The following is a 14,820-nucleotide window of genomic DNA, read 5'->3' on the forward strand; positions in this document are numbered from 1 at the left end:
GATAAACAGGTAAATACAAATCTTTCCATCTATTCATCCATGCTTTTATTTAAACGTTAGGACACCAGGATCTGCCTCTGGATCAGTACTAATCATGTGAGTAATGCAGAATTAGTTGTTTGTGTGATGAAACAGATGCATCACACCCAGGCTTGGGTACACTCAGGGCCCGCCACTGAAAGCGAGCACAAACCATGTGCGTTGTGCTACTTTCTGTGTGGATGATTGAAAGACTGTTGTCTGATTTCTGACTGAACATCGTGGCTTGTGTTCCCGTGGCGACTGTGAATGACAGATCTATCAGTCTTTTAGTTGTTGACATAGCACTGATAAAGTGGAAGATTATAGCAGTGAGTAGTTTTATTACTTCTCTCTCTCTCTCTCTCTCTCTCTCTCTGTGTCTCCTGTTCATTGATAAATGTGTTTCTACACTTTGTTCTTGAGGTATCTAATTTATTATACCTCTTGGACCACTTGAGTCAGTCTGGAAGTCAGATATTAATGTGAAAACATTGCATCTGTTGTAGCAGTACTGCTTTGTCTTCTCCAGGCATAACGAGTACATACTGTGGGTATACGCAAGATTTTAAATAGGATGTATATGTGAGGTTTAGATCAGGGCCAGAAGCAACGGAAAACATACAGTAACACAATTTGATCGAAAGGATGTGGACACTACACTGTACTCGCACTACTCTTTTGACACGTGACATTTGACACTCGACTCTAGACCCTCAACACTCGAATCCCAACCCTCAAATCTTACCTCAACCCTTAACACACAACTCCCAACCTTGTGCACTCAACTCTTGACATTCTAGTTCTATTCTGACACTCTATACTCATCTCTCAAACACAAATTCTGTAAAAGTAGAGATTCCCTACAGCAAATATTACTCGGGTAAAAGCAGAAGTCCTCCATTCACATGTGTACTTAAGTAAAAGTAGAAAAAGTACTTCCAATCAAATTTCTAAAATACAGGTCTTGTATTAGCTTACAGTCGCCTTTTACATAATAAAATCTCTCTTTTTCTCTCTCTTCCACCTTCCCAATTGTTGTTTCAACTAAATTTCCACTACAAATACTATACACTACTTCAGTTTTGTAATGCAACACCATGCTGGAAAAGTAGTTACTTTAAGTAAATGTAGAGATATTTATTGTAGGATGTAGTGGAGTAAAGGTAAAAAAGCATCCTTTAATAAATCTACTAGATATTTACCCAAGTGTGGTGATGAAGTACTGTAACTGAACTCATTAACTTTCACCTCTCCTATATTCTATACGTTTTTGTTACGCTCTATACTTAACATTTACCAATCACACTTGACACTCAACACTCTACTTAATTCTTAAAGGTCTACACTTTACTTATCACTTCTCGACACATAACTCCCAACCTTCTGTGCTTAGCACTTGACTCTTGCCGCTCTACAGTTAACTTTTGACACTTCCATCTACACTCAAGACTCTGCACTCGACCATCTACATTCAAATCGCGACACAACTTTCTCAACCCAAATTAACGTAACACTCAACTCCGTGAACTCCACACTTGATATATTTACTCTTAAATTCTCACCAAACTTAGTAGTCTTAGTGTAAACTTAGCATTGGAATGTTTCTCAGACTGGTTCACCCTGGACATATTTTGGTTTTTGAGAGGCTAATATGTATTTTAATTATCTTACAGTAAAACAATGTGTGTGTGTGTGTGTATGTGTGTGTGTGTGTGTGTGTGAGTCACTGGATCAATAATGATACACTAGAGTTTGCTGAGTGTGCTGATTGCAGGGATCCTTCTCTTTCTCAGACTGATCTACTACTCTCCAGCTAATTATTCTGCATGCCAGTGTTTCTCTTTATTTTATGGCCATTTATTATTTTTTTTCCTTAGTTGTTTTCAGTGGTGCTTCATTCATTTATTTTTTCTCTTCCAGTGGACTGATGTTTACAGATATCCCCTGTTACGTCTTTGTGGAGCCGCATTACACTGAAAAGCTCTGATTGATTCTTCTCGACTGCAGTAACATCGTCCACGTTTAAGCCGAAATCTGCCGAGATCGTCCAAGCCTTGAGTGCCTGCTGAACCCTAGCCAGGAACATGTCTTGCTTAATGGACACGTTTCAGAAATTCTGAGAGAGAGAGAGAGAGAGAGAGAGAGAGAGAGACAAGACAAGGAAAGAAAAAGATATGAGGCTTAGTATTTTAGCCTTTAAGTTTTATTAATAAGGCTTCTAACCCCTCACGGCTTGGCTCTGTGCTTGCGCTTCTGTTAGAGGATTTTCTTTTGTTTCGGTGCGCAAAAAGTTTGACGAGACGGATTTCCTTCTTCTAGGAAGCAGCTAAATCATTGGCGCAATGCGCACCAATACAGCGAGTCAGAGACATGGCTTGGGCTGGGAAGGGATTCCGTTGTTTTTTTTTTTTATTGCCCTACTTTCTCAATCTTCACTTGGTCTCCACTTCAGGCGTGACTCAGTCTCTGCTTGGACTTGACGGCATTGGTCTTGACCACAGCTCTGCTAACAAGCAATAAAGTGCCTTTGCCATAAGCGCTTTTAATAAAATGAAAAAGCTCTCCAATCACATGCTGTTCATTACACCGTCTCCAGGCTCCGATGGGGTTAAAAAGCTTTTTCCCAGAATCCCTCATCAACAGGCACCTGGCGCTCTAATGAAGGTCTGGGCAAAAAGCACCAACAGCAATGCAGTTCCAGGAAAGTGTGAGAGCAGGACATCATCTCTCTCTTTCTCTCTCTCTCTCTCTGTGAGTGAGTAAGTGTATGAGTGAGTGAGTACAGGCTCCGTCTCCATCAGGCGTAATCACGACGCCTTATTGATATTGATTGGGGGAAAATGAGGCGCTGCCAAAAAGACCATTTTTCTGCACTGAACACTTCCTACTGACCAACAAGTAGAGAGACACTGGGCAACACCACAACTCTTTCTCACTCTTTCTCTCATTCTCTCTCTCTCTCTCTCTCTCTCTCTCTCTCTCTAACTGCTTTTTCATGTCTTTTCTTTATCCACTGTATCTCTGTTTTTGCTTTTTTACATGACTGGTCTTAGAGCTCTCTCAATAATATACGTTTAACTCATATGTATCATTAAACATAAAAAAAGGTGGAAAGAAAAAGCAGAACCAAAAACTTCTATTATATCCTCTGCTGATCTGCTAATAGTTCTAACTATCTTAATCACCTTCTCGCACCTGGATTCAGTAGATTTATCCCGTTATAGCACATTTTAAAAAAAAATTCTGTGAATGTCAGAGCATTTTGTGTGAAAGCGATGAGGATTCCTAAAAAAATGTTTTTTTTCATGGATGCGAGAGCCTTCAGTGTGTATGCAGGAGAATTACTTGTGAATGCGAAAGCATTTTTGTATCCCAAGGTGTACTGTGTGAGCACACATCATGATGGTAAAGTATTGCAGCATTCTACATTTGTCTGTAGAAGTGATTTTCCTTGATCATAAGGGCACAATTTGTGATTTAGTGGATCTAAAGATATTACTTTGTGTACTTTAGTGTTTTCTGTAAATGTAAGAGCATTTGAGCATGAATGTGAAAGTCAATTGTTTGTGAATGTGCATTTTAAAAGAGCTGTTTTCTGTACAAGTCAGCATATTTGTAGGAATGTGAACATTTCCTGTGGATATGCATGCGTGTGTGTGTGTGTGTGTGTGTGTGTGTGTGTGTGTGTGTGTGTGTTTGTGTGTGTGTGTGTGTGTGTGTAGTAACCCTTGAATAACTCAAGCAGTGTTTGCTCACATGTGTGGAAAACAGTCTGCACCTCTCCGGCATAAACAAACCGCAGTGTTTTGCTTTTCGCCACGGGCGCCGCGGGAGGCGGATTTGGCAGCACTTCTCTCTCCATGTCTCTTGTCAGCCAAAACATTTCACACCATCCATGAGTCGCTGGAGCGTTTTGGGGGGTTATTATAATTTCATGTGCTGCACTTGGGCTGATAGATCCAGCAGAGATGGCGTTTGGCTGTGTGTGTGTGTGTGTGTGTGTGTGTGTGTGTGTGTGTGTGTGTGTGTGTGTGTGTGTGTGAGAGAGAGAGAGAGAAAGAGAGAGAGAAAGAGAACATGAGACTGTGGATCAGTAAGGCTGTGGCAGTGATGTAGGCTTTTCTGTATTACAAGGAGATCAGCATCTGTCCTTGTCACTGCTGTCCAGCACACCCTAACATTAAACAGGAAGACAGCGGGTGTGGTTCTGAGGTTTCCTTTACATGTTGATCTCGTCCATAATTTCTGCTTTACCTCTCAGTCTTTCCGTGATAACCTTTGAACCTGTATATGGTTTAAAGTCTTTGCTGATGAATTTCTGTCAGGATGAACTAACCTAGGCGACCAGATGACTTAGCTTTAGCGATTAGCCCAATGTAGCATGGATGGTGAACCCAAACGCGGAAGAAAGCGAGTAGGTAGGATAACCACGCGTTTTAGTCTAAGGACTCTCACAAAAGGGGAGCAAGGGAAAAACACAAATTTAACCCGCGTCCTATAAACACACACTCAAGATCAGAAAGCGAAACCCAAATAAAGTGAGTACTCACGAATCGATGATGGACAACCAGAACCGACATGGGCTGAACTCAATGACTGAGCGCTGAATCGTGGTTTGTTTACTCCTCTTATACTTCCTGATTCGCGACCGCTTTACTTCTGGGTTCTAGTGCCAGTCGCCGATTGAGTGTGCATGACAATTTCAAGTAATAAATAGAGCGCTGTTGATTGTTTTCTGCATGCTGATTGGTCAGAAGCTGTCGTTTCCATAGTAACAGGTTATTTACATCAAAGAACATAAATTATATTGAAGGAGGTGTTTATGGAACATGGAACGTTGTCTTAGAGACGGAGGACACCAATATCACTTTTCTCTAAGACTCATTGGCCCAACAGCTCCATCAGCAACAATCCTGTTCAGTTCTACTGTAGCAAGGAATGACGTTGTTTCCAGCAGGGATCAGCCTGTATAGAAGTTCATCACCACAATAAGCTGTTCCTAGTCAGCACAGTAGAACTATAAGACGATTCTGGGACTGCATGACTAAAGACTTACAGTACATAAAGAAAGCTGTTTAACTTGTGGCCTGCACTCCTTCGGGCTGCATTTGAGGACTGATTACATCATAGCCTTCTGATTAAGGCTGTTCTTTCCCCTGACAGAAAAAACTCCACCGGTGGTTCTTTTACACCTCATCCCTGGCCCAATGTTCTTTGCGAGCCGGAGAAGAAGCAGTGTTTCTCCAACCTACGCCACGACTTTTTGTTACTGCAGTTTTATAAATTATTTATACCTCATGCTACAGTATATTACACTGGTATGGTGTGTATAATGTATATCATGTACACAAACTGATGGGGGTGAAAACGTTTAGACAGGTTGTTAATTGATTACCCAATTAACCAAAACTGAACAGTTTCTGAACAATTTTACCACCTTTTTATTTTCTTTTTTTCTTTTAACGCCTGTTTTCATGACTGGGTCACGAGGTCAGCTCTTCATTCAAGAGTCAGTTTTTTTTTTATTAAATATTAAACTAAATAAAATGTTTATGATTAGATTGTTCCAAGAACTTGAAAACTAAACTTGTCTAATCTGCTTTTATTGGTAGGGTGGGAAGAGCTAGTGATTCAAATGAGGAATTCTTCATAGACGTTCTCCAGACTGCCCCATTTTGGTTCAGCCTTCATGGTCTATGCCCTCAGTGAACATTCCAAGCCTGTGAGGCCTGTGTAGACCATGTCCTCCGACCCATGAATTGAGACACAGGTTAAGTCCTTGTGTAAAAGTAAAGTCTTATTGTACAGAAGTTATTGTAAAGAACCTTCTCCAGTTCATCTGTTGTGTGATCACTAGATGATTCTGCAATAGAGCTCATCCTTTGAATGAAATCAGACATCTGTTTGTATGCAATTCTGTTTATTGCACCCCTGCTAACTCATTTACTGCATTTACTGTGAATCGTCATCCCACGACTGGTTTGCAGTAAACTTTATTTTTCAGTAATATTTATAATCTACCTAAATGTTTCTGTCCAACTCCTGATTATTTCTTAAAATAGATGTTTTCTATACTGCTACTGCTGTTGCTGCCTAATTTGGGAATTTTATTTCAAGTGCAAATATAATAAAATTGCCAGATTTTGGTGCATGAGGAAAAAACACATCAGAAGAAGCTCAGGTTTATTTATTTTCATTTTACATTAGTGTTATTAGTGTTATTGTATAGAGATACATACTGTAAATGCTGATGTTTATAATACTTTTCAGTTTCATTAATGTGCAATAATATAAAACAGTTATTGTTTTACACATGAACCCAAAAAATCTAAGTATCTCTCTCTGTCCCATCGTTCTACCCAAAAGGCTCTCGGTTCAACTCCCCGCTATACCACACAGACGGCACACACAGATGTTTAGGATATAGTGCCGGATTTTATGCATTCGCATGTCGTGCATTTTGGACCCCAAGGAAATGAACTCTTCCTTACTTTCAGCCATAAAGTTCCTTCCAAGCGGAACATGTGGAGACATTTTGCTAATAGGTGTGTGTGTGTGTGTGTGTGCATGCTCCTATAGGTTACTGAGCTGTGACTCGGTTCATTTTCCTCCCAGAATGCCCCTATGCTGGAGGGGCCGCAGGCCGGGGCTGGAGGCAGCGAGTCTCAGTGAGTGCCGGGAGAGCGAGTGTGAAAACCCTAAGCAACCAGAACGCAGTTTATTTCTCAGGCTCTGTGCACATGAACACCTCCGGAGTGCAGGCAGGGAAGAGGTTCAGAGAGGAAAGGGCTCACTGAGGTGTCGAGTGACACATGGGGGGCTTTATGTCCTGCTGTTAGTCTCCCCATTCACTCTCTCTCTCTCTCTCTCTCTCTCTCTCTAGCAAACTAGAGACTAGTACTAGCGTAAGAAAAAACAAAGTGAATTCATAAGGAAAAAAGAATTGGGAAATATCTAAATGATAATTGAAATAAGACAGGATTTATATGGAAATCTCACCATGAGAAAACGAATGATAACGTCCTGCACAGGATGATTGACTTTCCCTCATCTTCTCCATTTGATTTAATTTTGAGATAACTGACATGTGTTTGTCCGCCCATCTTCATCCTCCATTCTCTCCATCATCTTACCCACAATCCTTCATGTTTCACACTTTGAGCATATTAAATCCATCGTAGCACACTTACACAGTGTGCAGTTAAAAACTGGCAAGAAAAGAGAAAACGGGTCAAGGGAAGGTCTTGACAGATGATTACTACACCCCGAGGCCACCCCAGCCCACTTCCGCCCACCCTGGTATCCCCCTCACATCAGTATGCTCCGCCACACGCCTCTCCTCCATAATGAAATATTCACGGGTCAGTGCATGCGTGAGGAATGACGGGGGTCAGTCAATTGCTTTTCACTGAGGCATTTTCTCCTTCGGACGTTCATTAGATCTCAAGGGCCAGCGATCGAAACACAGCTCCACACACACACACACACACACACACACACACACACAGACTACCATGCTACTAACATGAACCACTTCCCCGTCTATGCCCCCATTGCTGCTTCTTTTTTTTATGTAGAGCACAGATGATCAGCCAGGCTCTCTGATTCTTCCTATCCTCCCGGATATACAGTACCACTCTCCCTTTAGTTATTAACTTTCCTTTCCTCCATTCATTACCATGCTCTCCTCACCCATGTTTTCCTAAGCTTGGGTGAATTATGACCCGTACAATACTCATAATCATGCTAAATAAGCTCCCTAATTAATGAGTAAAGGAAAACACTTCATAAGTACTCTTAATATCTCCCATCTCTCTCTCTTTCTCTCTCTCTCTTTCTCTCCATGTGTGTGTACTAGAGGGAGCAGAGAAACCACAGTGTGTGGAAAAGAGACGAGTGTAGTGATTATAGAAGCCAGTTGATGGGTCGTGGTGAGTGTGAGGTACAGTTCAGTCCTTCATGGGATGATTTGGTATTATTTAACCACAGTTCCTGAAGACAATTTAAGATTAAAGATTAAAACAACATGCAGTTTTAAAATACTTATCAGGTTAATGAAATTATTCTAAAAGGCATTTGTAGTTTCTGTGAAGTTAAAGTGAGGCACATAGGAGTGTTTTTGGAGGTACACACACACACATGCATAATTTAATGTCTATTTAAATGGTTCAACACAGTGACACAAAGACAACGACCCCTTTATGTCATAAACCATTTCCCATGAGGGAAGCAGCTTTTTGTTTCCACAGCATCTTTTGCTCCCATGAGATTGGCGTTGTGAACAGGATGAGCTTTTTTTTTGTCTCCACCCTTGCTGTGGAGCTTTTCTGTAATGAGTAAGTTACTAAAGTAGATGTAATTAATCAAATGCCTAACCCAAGCGCCTTGGAGCAAACAGAGAAATCACTTCCAACAGATAGAGTTAATTAAGTCCAGCAAGGGACGGATGGAAGGAAGACCGGAAAGACATCGTCATAGATAGCAGTGGTTCCTTAAGTAAATCGGCATTAAGGATGTTTTATCCTCACATTGAAATCACAACTGGCCTTTCGACAAGCAGTGGATTGATCATGCAGTTTCATGAACCACATTTGTGCATACATGGCAGGAAGCAGATTCTGATTATTTTCCACTGGTACCAACACTCATGTGGTGAAGAACTGCTTTTATGGATGCAAAGTGCAGGATACCTGTAACGGGGAGCTGTTTTTACTGTAGATAAGAAGATTGACAGCCACCCTTAGACCATCTATACATCCTTCTATCCATCCATCCATTTATAATTTATATTTGGATCCTACCCTAGAGAACTCGAGGGACAAGACAGGGTATTCCCTGAGTGGGTGTACAAGAAAGAAAACTTGCCAAGCAGAGGGAGACCATGCAAACTCCAGCAGGGACAAAGTTCGAACCTCCAGCCGTTGTGGCTTAAAATGACAGCGCTAACCATTAGGCCACACTGCCAACAAGCCCAAGATTAACATTTTCACGAGGAGATCATGGTCAGAAGTTTCTGGAATGAAAAGAAATAACCTGTAAAAATGGCCTTAGATTTCAGGATCGCATGGTGTTAATAAAAAGTCAAAATGGAAACCAAATAATGCAACAAAATAAAAGCCTCTTTTCTTAGCTGGTGTTATTTTCTGGCTAGGAAGTGATGAACCCCAGCTTAAATATGCATGAAATTTGGGACATTTGGGCTTTCTCTGTCTCTTTCTCTCCATGTCTAACTTCTTTTCTGCTTCCTAAAACTTCAAGCTCTATTTACCCCAAGCACCATAGCGTTAAACCCACTCTGACTATTCCTTAGCATTTTTTAAAACTCTGTCTCATTTTCCTCCTGTGGCTGAGTGACCTCTGGCCTTTCTGCTGCCGCTTCTACCCCCAGAGTCTCCATTCTCTTCTTTATTCTTTATAAATTTATAGTTTCTAATGAGGTTTAAAACCCAGAACATTAACTACTGAAATTAAGTCCTAGCTTGCACATTTTTCCTTAAGTTTATTAGTGGATAACACAGGGTTTAAGAGGTTCACTAAGAGCTGACCAGTCAAACTGGACAAATTACATTTTTTTCTTTTAGTTTCTTTTCAGTTATTTATAAGGTGACTAAGGTGAAAGGTCATTGAGGTAAAAAAAAATTATGCTGATGGGCTTAGCATGTTGTGCATTCTGGGGTGGTTTTATGCCTACTGGGGTTACAAGAAATAGGTAATTACTTAGGGTCAATGGTCCAGAGCAACGGAGAGTGTGGAAAGGAGGTGAAGAGGCGGGTACAGGCAGGTTGGAATGGGTAGAGAAAAGTTTCAGGTGTGTTGTGCGATAAAAGATTATCAGCGAGAATGAAAGGAAAGGTGTACAAGACAGTGGTAAGGTCAGCGATGCTCTACGGCTTAGAGACAGTGGCACTGAAAAAAAAAAGGAGGCAGAGTTGAAGGTAGCAGAGCTGAAGATGTTAAGATTCTCCTTGGGAGTACCAAGGACGGATAGGATCAAGAATGAGTTCATCAGAGGGACAACCCATGTTAGATGTTTTGAAGATAAAGTCAGAGAGGCCAGATTGACGTGGTTTGGACATGTTCAGAGGAGAGATGGTGAATATATCAGTAGAAGGATGCTGAGGTTTGAACTGCCAGGCAGGAGGTCTAGAGGAAGACCAAAGAGGAGATTTATAGATGCAGTGAGAGAGGACATGAAGTAAGTTGGTGTGAGAGAAGAGGATGCAGAGGATAGGGTAAGATGTAGGCAGATGATTCGCTGTGGCGACCCCTGAAAGGGAACAGCCAAAAGACAAAGAAGAAGAAGAAGAAGAATGGGTTGTAAGGAATAGGTATTTACATAACCAGAGTTTTTTAGCCAGCTACATGTTGTGATCCATGGATACAGAGAATCTGAAGATGAATGTACTTTAAAAACACATTGGATCATGTGATAATTGTTTCTAGGTCAGAATTGAGGTCAGAATCACATGAAATGCAAAAAACCTTTTGGTTTCACAAACTCTGCTTTATATCAGCAAGTATTCATGCAGGTTTGTAGTAACACATAAGATCTTTATATAGACGTGTGTAACTTCAGCATTACATCTTTACTATGTTGAACTAACTCAACTCGCAATATGACTCACTGTTTATATGATTTTACTAACAAATCAAGACTTTCCCTCTCCGCAGGCGGTTTAAGCTGAAACAGCATAATAAAGTAGTGTTTATAAGCAAAGCTGAAAACCAGCAGATATGTTTGATCTCAGAACATGTACCCACCCACTCTACTAATGCCTGCTAACTTGAGACAGGGGCATGCATCCCCCAAACAGTCAAAGAGAAACTAAGGCCCAAGGGAGGAGAGAAAAAAAAAGTGATGGGATGAACATGAGAGGGAAGATAATGTGTATCCGTGTAAAAGGAAGAGAGAAAAGGCATAATGGGGAGTGAAGGAGAGCGCGAGAGATGGGATCGATGTTCATTTGGAAGTGGGCATTCCCTGCGGTCTCGTACATGGAGGTGGAGTTTTACCCGATCAAATAGCTTCCCCATTGATGGCTTAGGCGAATCACCTCTTTGGGAGCCACCTGTCAGTCATAAACCCACTCACACTCATGGCAGGTTAGAACTAACATCATCAGCATTAGTAACCAAGCTGGATTTGATCTACAACATACAATAGTACTGAAGAAATGTGAGGAACACAGGTGCAAATATACAGTTACTATGAAAGGTACACGAGTGTCTAATTTTCTAGGTACTTCAGGATTTTTGATTGTTGAAACTCGTAACACCAAAAGACAGAGCACCAGACAGGGACAACAACTTGGCAGTTTGAAACATTGCCCTTTTGTTTTTCAATAAACATGATATACTGTAGTGAGAGAAGGTAGATGGTGTGTATGTGAAGACCAGATGCAGTGTGTTGTGTCTTGGAGGGTAATAGGTGGCAAAGTGTAACACATCAGGACCAAGGGGGCATCACTGGGCTCTTGTAGCACCGTCACCTGTGGTAGTTGGTTACAATGGCAGCAGGGCAGCAGGAGATGTCCATGACAGGAACAAGACCAGGATCTGCAGCTGAGGGAGAGAGTCTAGGTCAGTGTAAGATAATGACAAAAATAGGTCTGTATTAGCACAAGTAATAACAGTGTGTACATGTGTGAGTTCCCCTTTTATATCCTCTCAGGTTATTCATGAGCAATGGTGATTAATCCTGTTCAAGTCATGCCAAGATATGTTGCTAAATTAACTGGTAGACCAGTGTCTCCGAGGTGTCCAATACAGTGGTGTTGAAGTAGTACTGTCCATTTAGCACTGTGGCACTCAGTTTTCTCTTGTGTGCTCAAGACAAAGGAACACTATCAAAGTTTGTTTCTAAAAGGATGTACTGTACGGGAGTTGTGCAGTGTGAGTACCCTTACTAAAAACAATTCATTGTTTGTCCTGCAAACCATCCTTTTCACCTGGAAATAAAAGTGATTAGGGATATGTCATTGGATCTTACTCCATGTGCACTTTTAGACAAGAAAAATACTTTTACAACAGATGTACTCATGACAGTACCACCTAAGGGGCAAATGCGGATATAGTTTAATACCTTGTCGTCTGCCAGGGGTACTAAGTATATTTCTGCTTGTAGTACACTGTAATACACAGAAAGAGCCTAAAACCAATGCAATAAAAGCACATTTGCATGCTTTACAGTGTGCTTGAGGCTTAAAACTCAATAGATGCACATGTGCTGGTATTCTGTTATTTATATGATGGCCTACAGATGCTTCACTGGATAATCCAGTGTAGTGACCTATAAAAATGTGAAATAAGATGTATGTTCTTATGGAATCTAAAGCAGTTTGATCAGGCCTATAGTTTGACAAATGAGGGTACATGTTAACACCCTGTTGTCTGGCAGTGTAGCATTGCTGGATCATGGCTGCAGAGTTTCCAGTGATGGATCACCTCTGGGTTTTCTGGTTTTCCTTCCACCTCCCTATAACATACAACACAACACATACGAATTGTTGACTCTAAACTACCACTGGATGCTTATGTACTGTATACCTCATCCCCTATATATTTTTAAGTCAGCCACAGTATTTCCATAATAGGATCCAGATTCACCATCACCTGACCAGGATAAAACCTGAAGGTGAATGAATGCACAAATGTGTGGCAAGCAAGTCTTGTGTCCCTTGAATGCTTTTAATTAAGTTTAATTGCATCTAAAAGCTAAATCAAGACAAGAGGGTAGAGCACTGGATGTTGTGTTAATAAAAATGAAGCAGCACAGTTCAGAACTAATAATTATGCGGTCCATGAACACTAAACTCTCCAAATAAAACTTGATGTGTCATTGGGTTCCCCCAAGATACACCCATGTAAATGTACCTTCAAAGGTCCAAAAGTTGTCCTTATGATCTAATTATGTACCATACTGTAATTATGTTCCTCTAAAATTATGTACCCTTAACTAAATATACAAAGGCATACTCATGAGACTACCATGCCACTGACAAGCACATTTCTTTAAGTACATCAAGCTTGGCATGTACATTTGTCACTTTAATATGTTGAAGGAAAGACTAGTTAAAGGAGTTTGGTCAACAGGCCACGTTTGTGTATTGGGGATGGGTAAATACAACATGTGCTCTATGACTTGTCAGATATTCAGACCCTTTTCACAGCCAGTCTATCTCCATAGGGGCAAAGAGTTTGTCATCCACATCACAGATATGAGATGTTTGACAAGAAAGCCCTTGTTGATTCATGCTTTTTTTTTTTTTTTTGGTTGCCATTTTCCTATTAATACTGGGATTTGAAAGCACACATTGATATTTTGTGAAAAACTACATGTTGTAAAAACTGATTTACACCACCATGTACCAGAAAAAGGTTGAAATAAATGTCAAACACGCTGGAGAGAAGTTGTGAACGCTGCCAGTTGACCTGAATGCAAGAGTTATGAGATGGGGTAGTGAAAACAATGAAGAAAGGTAAGATTACAAAATCATTTTTCATGAAAGCTTATGAGGCCAGAAAGGCAATGGAAGGGATTGCAAGAAGGAAACTAATGTCAAGCACAGAGCTGGAGAATGTGTCAAGAGAGATCACGTGGCACTAAAAGCTGGAATTGTAATGAATGTAATGAAATAGATGAAAAGAGAGTGATAAAGAGGAATGCAAAGGGGTTCTGCACATCTAAAAAATGTTGAAGTTCAAGCTTGTTCATATGAGTGAATCAGTAGTGTATCAGAGTCAGTAGTGTTCCATTGAGATTGTAGGATACACCCCTTTTCTCTGGGTGCAAATCAGATGTGGCATTTTGCTGATGTGTGTCTTATCAGGCGACCTTAAATAACAGGGGTCGATAGGGTCAGCTGTCTCATTCCATATGGTCACAGTAAATTTGCAAAAAAATCTGTAGTACATTATTTATACACACAAAGAGCCTGAAACCAATTCAATAAAAAAGTGTGATCACCCAGATTTGTGACCTACTGTATACAGATAAAGGTTGAAGTTCATGCAGAGTGTAAAAACAGGAAAAGTGGAAGAGTAAGATAACTAGCAAGTATGTTTCTATGGAATATAAGTAAATGTATTATTGTTGGTGACTCCACCTCGATTTTTTTACAGTCCCTTTGCTTTCTGAACTGATCAATGACAGAATTCCAGAATTGGAATTTCCTTGTATAAAATCCTGAATGAAAGTTTCTACTTACTCATAAACCGAATGGCTGTGTGCAAACATTTAAAAACACAAAAAGATACGTTTATGGGTTTAACAAGTTGGTCTTCTCAACATCAACACTTCCAGGAAAGAGACAGAAAGCACCAACAAACATGATGAAGAGAAGAGATATACAGTAAAATGCATTTATCCCTCCCATCCTTCTCACCACTGCGTCTCCCCTCACGTTCTCTCAGGGAAGAAATAGAGGCCACTTTATTTATTTATTGTATGTGTTCTTGTTCCTTACCAGCTGCGAGCTGCTTGAGAGAATTACACATCTGTCTTGGCCTATGTGAATGTAGGAATTAGATTTAAGAGATGCATGGAATGCGTTATTAGATTGTGTGGTGATGGTGTCTCACCCCCCTTTCATCTTGTTTAAGGAATGTTAAAAGCATTGCGTGTATCCTGATCGTGTGGCGTTATCGCTCCATCGACACAGTATCTCAGGGCTCTGTGCATGTGGTGGAACGATACCATATCCTCCTGTTTTGCAGCTCGTCAGACCTCATGACGTGCACCACTGGAAAACATCCATTATTTCAATATCACTAGTCATGTACAGTGGTCACATTTTGCCC

At 40.7% G+C, this 14,820-nt stretch overlaps 1 protein-coding gene across 5 annotated transcripts in view; it reads left to right on the forward strand.

Annotated features, from left to right (window-relative positions):
* LOC128515708 (RNA binding protein fox-1 homolog 3-like) overlaps positions 1 to 14,820 on the forward strand; it is a 214,124-nt gene that overhangs the window by 139,872 nt on the left and 59,432 nt on the right. The gene's annotated exons all lie outside the window — the stretch shown is intronic.

Source organism: Clarias gariepinus, chromosome 28, assembly GCF_024256425.1.
Source record: "Clarias gariepinus isolate MV-2021 ecotype Netherlands chromosome 28, CGAR_prim_01v2, whole genome shotgun sequence".
In the NCBI taxonomy this organism is placed as follows: Eukaryota; Metazoa; Chordata; class Actinopteri; order Siluriformes; family Clariidae; genus Clarias; species Clarias gariepinus.